This window comes from Mustela nivalis (genome assembly GCF_964662115.1).
Source record: "Mustela nivalis genome assembly, contig: HAP1_SCAFFOLD_143, whole genome shotgun sequence".
Lineage (NCBI taxonomy): Eukaryota > Metazoa > Chordata > Mammalia > Carnivora > Mustelidae > Mustela > Mustela nivalis.
The window spans coordinates 1018196-1024656 of NW_028136478.1; positions in this window are offsets into that span (position 1 = coordinate 1018196).

Sequence of the window (6461 nt, forward strand, 5' to 3'; positions counted from 1 at the left end):
TTCTCAGATTAAGATATTTGGTCAACATGGGTATACCCAATGCCACAGCAGATAGAGTTAACTAATGATGACAAGATGTGCTGTCCAAGGCTCTTCCTTAAGAGTTAGCTCTCATGCAGAATGTCACTCTACTTGAAGCCTTTGTAAAAGTGTTTAAATTAAAGCCGAGTAGACAGAACCCTAATCCCTTATGACTAGTGTTTCAGAACACTAGGAGATTAGGACAGGCATCACAATACATCCATGCCCTAACATATTTTCTTGAAAACAGACTTTCTGTCTCTTAGTCTTTACTGACTCATAGGGGAAAGACACTGACAAAGGACCCTCTCACTCACAGGATCACAAACCCCACGGAAGGCTATTGATAGCCAAGATGCCTCACTGTTTCTTGAGATCTCTAGAAATTGAAGTGGAAATTGTAACACCTGGCCATTCCTGGAGAAATATTGGCCTTAAGGATGGTATACCGAAGGTCATTATCTTTACTCTTTCTCTAGAAAGGGAAAGTGGGACATTAACACAAAGACAACCTGAGTTTTTGATTAGGCTCAGAGGACTGTTTTGAATCCTTGTACCCTGGTTTTGTTTTTGTTTTTTTTCAAATGATGCACATGCACGTATTTGACAGAGAAACAGAGAGATCACAATGAGGTGGTGGAGCTTGAGAGAGAGAACCTGACTTGCCCCTGAGAAGGGAACCTGAGACCAGAGTCGATGCCATGGCCCTGGGATCATGAGATGAGAGAAGGCCATCTCAGAACTGATGGACACACTCTGGACCCAGTCTTTCTCTTCTGAATACCTCCTAGTTCTAGGCAAGAACCACTGCTCTGTCTTTTTCAGCAATTCAGGGGATACATATTTTGGCTTGGGCTGGTGTTGCTTGAGTTTTCTGACCTGCTTTGAAGCTGATGTAGCTTGTTCCCTTGAAGTCAGTGATTGACTATGGACAAAGTACTCTCCCACGCATATTTGGGTACATAAAATTCCTCCATTGTAGATTTTGCTTGGGGAATGATACTATGTCTCGTGTTGCTCTGCTTCAGTGGTTGGGAGTCTTCTTTGCCCCTGAATCTGGATCACTGCTTCTGCTCCCAGAAGAGGGACATTTTCTGAGTGATTTATCAAAAAAAAAAAAAATGTTCAGCCGTCTACTTTTCTCTTGCTCCTAGTTCTCATAAAATAGGCACATCTTTCCATTCCTTGGAATCGATGATTTCCCTAAGCTCATTGTCATGTTCAATCATTCTTCCTTCTCTCTTTGGATTTGCTTTCTTATTTTCCAGTCTTATTCTTTCAAGTCAATAATTTTATCCTCACATTCTGTCAGCTCTTTTGACTTTACATCCAATCCGCTACCCATCTTTTCATCATGAACTCTTTATTTTATCTTTTTTTAATCAGTTTTATCTCTGTGGTTAAATACTTCCTGATGTCTTCTGTCTTTTTTTTTTTTTATGTACAGGGAGTATCCTGGCTATAGAGTTCGATTCTCCATTGGGCGTGACACTTGTAGAGGTTTCACTCGTATTGCATGGCCATGATCATTTTTTTTGTTCCTTTTCCTTGGCATCAATTGATACTTCCATCTTTGAATAGAATCTAAATCTCTGTCTTCTTCTCTGTACTCAAAATCCAATTCTGTTTTCTACCCTGAGAGTAATTTATTTAGGAAGAAGAGGTGGTGGAGTGCCCAAGGGCTGGCCATTGAGAGAGTCTAAGGTGTGTGTGTGTGTGTGTGGCACGCATGCCCTTTGATGTTGTGTTGTTGCTTTCCCCCTGTATTAGAGGCCAGTTATCTGCAGGGGCTCTAGTTTCCTGCCATTTGATGTGTTTGGGGTCTGGGCTGAATATGCTGAGGTTTAGCTTGCTGGGCTCTGGTGTGCCCATGAAAGGAGACATTCAACCAACTCAACAGAATGAAGGCTTGCAGAGTGTAATGGCCAAAAGAGAGCATGAGGGCAGGGCTTTCTTCCAGTCCACTACAGGAGAGTCTGCTTTCCTGGGACTAAGCAACTTGGACTGAGGAAAGCATCCCAAAGAGTTCCGGTGCTTGGGATTTCGTGTTTACCGGTTAGGCAGCTAATATCCTCACCGTCCATTTCCCCACTATTTCTCCTGGTATTGTCTCTGATTATGGTTTCCAGTCTGTCTGCATATGGTTCCTTGTTGGTGTCCTCTCCAGGAGAAAACCAGTGTTCTCTTGAGTCGATATCTGCCAAGCCTGCTGATATGAAATCTCCAGGATTCAAGAACCTTTGATGGCAAGAAGCATGCAGTGAAGACCCTCTGCTGGTCACAACCAATGACATTCGGAAATATGCTCCTTGTGAGTTCCCAGTATGCTCCACTCTCCTGTACCTTTGTCCTTTGCATTGGCTCACTGCCCTCTGAAGCACCAACTGCCCATGTCTTCTTAAGCCATGTCTCCAATCGTCTCCCCTAGTTTCTGCAACTTATTTTCTCTTTTGCCATGGAGTTTAGTTTGTAGGCTTCAGTTCAGTTTCCACCAAGTTGTAGTTGATGTGGTAATCCTCCAGTTGTGTTCATGACTGAAGAAAGCGTGGAGTTCTCAGACACTGCTACCATCTCACTGTCCTCCAAAGGTACCTCGGATTCTTACTGAGGCATTAGAAAGAATGAATTCTTGCCACTTGCCCCATGTGGCAGTGTTATGGAGAGCATTGGGCTATGTCACACCTATCAGTCTCAGAATGACAAATAACATACGATTTTACTCTCTCATATTAGTCAAGAAATATGTGGAAAAGCATAGGAAAAATGTACTAACAAGACAACTCTAAACAGGCACACAAAATATGGTGTTTGTTTGAAGGTAGGTTTCTTAGAATATGTGTTTATAAAAGAGGACTACCTAGGACATACTTTGTAGGAAATGTGGCTGAAAGTGATGGATTCTGAATTTTCAAGGCATGTCAAATTGGATTGTTATCCAAAGAAGACCAACTTACTACCTCTTGAAATTTAATTATAAATGTTATGTGAAACACACACAGACAAATACACACACACACTCACACACAGATAAGATACACAAATGATGGGGACAAAGAGAGGAATCCCAATAAAGGAAGCAAACACCAAATAAAATGATATACAGGGGAAAGGCACAGAGAATCCAAGTCAGAAATCAACCAAAATGAGAATGTTTACTCCCTACCTATCAATAATTAGTTCAACTATTCAGGACTAAATTCTCCCATCACTACAAACAGATTGTTAAACTGGATGAAAATTTTAAAAAAAGAAAAAAAGAAAAAAAAAGGCCAAACTGTCCCCAAGAAAACAACAAAAATTAAACGAGCTCGACCTTCTGTTACCCATAGGAGATTTCCAAAGAATATGAAGTTACAGATATCTTGAAAGTGAAGGAATCGGGAAGATATAGGTTATGCAAATGACAAAGAGAAGGAAGCCAAAGAGATTGTGCCTATGGCAGATAGAGAGATTTTATGACATTGAGAGACAAAAGATTACCGGAAGGTGTTTTGTCTTGATGGAGCATCAAGACATCAGAAACTTGAAAGAATTGCCAATATATACACCACCAATATGGATGTATCTAAATGTTGGAACCATATTAACAGAAAGGAAGGGAGACGGGGTCCTCAATCCAATATTGTTGGGAACTACGATATCCTCTTTCAACACACTACAGATCATCCAGATGCAAAGGTGGTAGGGAGTAACAGACATCATCATGGAGTCTATAGAAGACCACCTGACCACATGCATAAAATTTTGTCTCTAAGGACCATAAGAGAAGTTCTTCCAAAGGGCAGATCTAACTTTGTGTATCACAGATAGTGTGCTGGAGTCCAAATCAAGTCATAATTAATGGAAGTATATTAAGTGAAAGAATGGAAGAACAAGTATCTTGTATACTTATGACTATGAAGGTATGAAAACGGAAAGAAATCACTTATGAATGTGAAACAAACCCAGACACGAGTAGGTGGAAAACACAACACACTACTAAACTAGCAATGAATCAAAGAAAGAACATCCAAAGGAAGATCAGACAGTGCCATGAAATAAGGAAAGCCAAGAAACTTAACCTATATTGTTTCCCCATAAAATGTTTTTGGGATGATGTGAAAACATTTTATGGGGAAACAATATAGGTTAAATGCGTGGATTTCCAAAAATTAAAAACACAGAAAAATAGCGACCTAACTGGATGCCATAAGGAATAATAAGAAGTAGAAGAACCAAACTCCAAAGTTAACAGAAAAAATGAAATACTACTTTTGACTATAGAAATAAAGGAAACACAAACAAACCAAAAGGAAAAAATCAAAAGAACTCAAACGTCACTTTTGAAAACTTTAATAAACTAGGGAATCCATTACCTGAATAAAACAGGGAGATAAGCACACAGCTGAAAGTATAAATCCACATGACAGCTGATAGAAAAAAAAAAAACCTGAAATACCCCTCTACACAATTATGCCAGCAAATCAAAGACTAAGAGAAAAGAATTTATTCCAAGACACATATCAACTCCAAAGTTTAGGTCAGTAAATCTACAAAATCTGAGCTCTCTACTAGTAACTAAAGCATTTGAAGCAGTAATCAAACCTCTGCCACACACAGAAGGCCAGGTCCAAATCATTTTTCTGAGCAACTCTTCTAGACATTTAATGAAGGGAAGGTTGTTTCTTCTATTGATTCCAGAAATGGAGGCAGGGAGACTCTAGTTTACAAGTATAAAGACCCAATTCAGTTAAAGACACTATAGGAAATAAATTATATGCCATTTCAATAAGTAAAGATAATAAAATTATAATTCTTTCCTTTTCTCCGTCTCTCTTCATCTGGTTTTGCAAAGGCCAGATTGTTTTTCTTTTAATATTTTTTGTTCTGTTGAAACCAGCCTATCTACTGTCATTCGTTTTTGACTGAGTATTAACGGATGTTTCAGTTCCATATATGACCTAGTGCTCCTTCTAATATATGCCATACTCCTGAACAACCATTAACCAGTTCCCTCATTCCCTAAATGACTATCTTTTCTGTAACCCATAGCTTGGTTCTCAGAACCTGGGTCACCCCTGGTTTGTCTACTTCTCTGACTTCTTCCCCATCAGTTTTCCTTTCTTTACTAAGGGCCATGGTATTCCTCCTAAGGACACACGAGGGAAGCCATATGATATGATATTTTCCTTTTTTTTTTTTTTTTTTTGCTTCCCTTGTTCATTTCACATGACCCAGTTCTGTGTCATTCATGTAAAGGCAAGTACCAGGTTTTCATCCTCCCTGATGGCTGAAAAATAATCTGTTGACAATATGGATCACACTTTCTTTATCCAAGAATCTTTGCAAGGACATTGTGGTTAAATCCACAGCTCTGCTGGAGTGGGAATTGCAGGCCATCAATACGGGCCGTTCCTTTTCCGATGATTAAAGGGACTTTGTCAACATGGCTATTCCCTTTACCACAGCAAGTAGAGCTAACTAACGATGACAAAAAGTGCTCTCCAAGGCTCTAAAATAAGAGTTAGCTCTGATGCAGAATATCACTCTTCTTGAAGCCTTTGCAAATGTGTTTAAGGTAAAGACATGTGGATATAGCCCTAATCCCTTATGACTAGTGTTTGAGAACACTAGGAGATGAGGAAACAGAAAGCAAAATACATCTATGCCCTAACACTTTTCCTTGGAAATGTACTTTCCACCCCTTAGTTATCACGGACCCATAGGGAAAAGATGCTGAGAAAGGACTCTCACCCACAGGATGACAAAACCCACGGAGAGCTGTTGATACACAAAATGCCTCACTGTTTATTGATATCTCAAGAAATTGCAGTGGAAATAATTAAATCTAACCATCTCTTGAGAAATTCTGGCCCTAAAGAATAGTATACTGAATGTTATTTCCTTTTCTCTTTGTCTAGAAAGGGGAAGTGGGACATTAAAACCCAAGACTACCTGAGTTCTTGATCAGGCTCAGAGGGCTCTCTTTCTCTTTCCCAGGACTTCCTACCTAAAGCCATAGGACTCAAAGGTCATCAGAGAGGGACTGCGCTCCAGTGAAGCCACTTTCTGTGATGTCACAAAGGTCATAGCAAGCACTTATCATCAATCCACGTCTGAGCAGTATACTTGGCTGGATTAGTCATGGGAGGGCCAAGAGGATCCCAAGCCTCCCAAACCGCTGAAGGCACCTGAGTCTCTCACCAAGGCTGTTTGTGAAGCGAGTTGGTGTCACCTTCTCCATGTCCGAATTGGTAGTCTTTGGGGGGTGACTGTCAGCACCAGCCCTATGGACACCAGATAAAGACAAGAATCCACCATTCTATCTTAGCCACCAAAGGTCAAGAAGCAATCAGGTCTCAAACAAAGTCTTAGTGAAGTAATTCCACCCAATCAGGGCGCTTCTGACCAGGAAAAGGGCCACCCATGGAAAGCTTAAAGGGAACACCCACAACCATGCC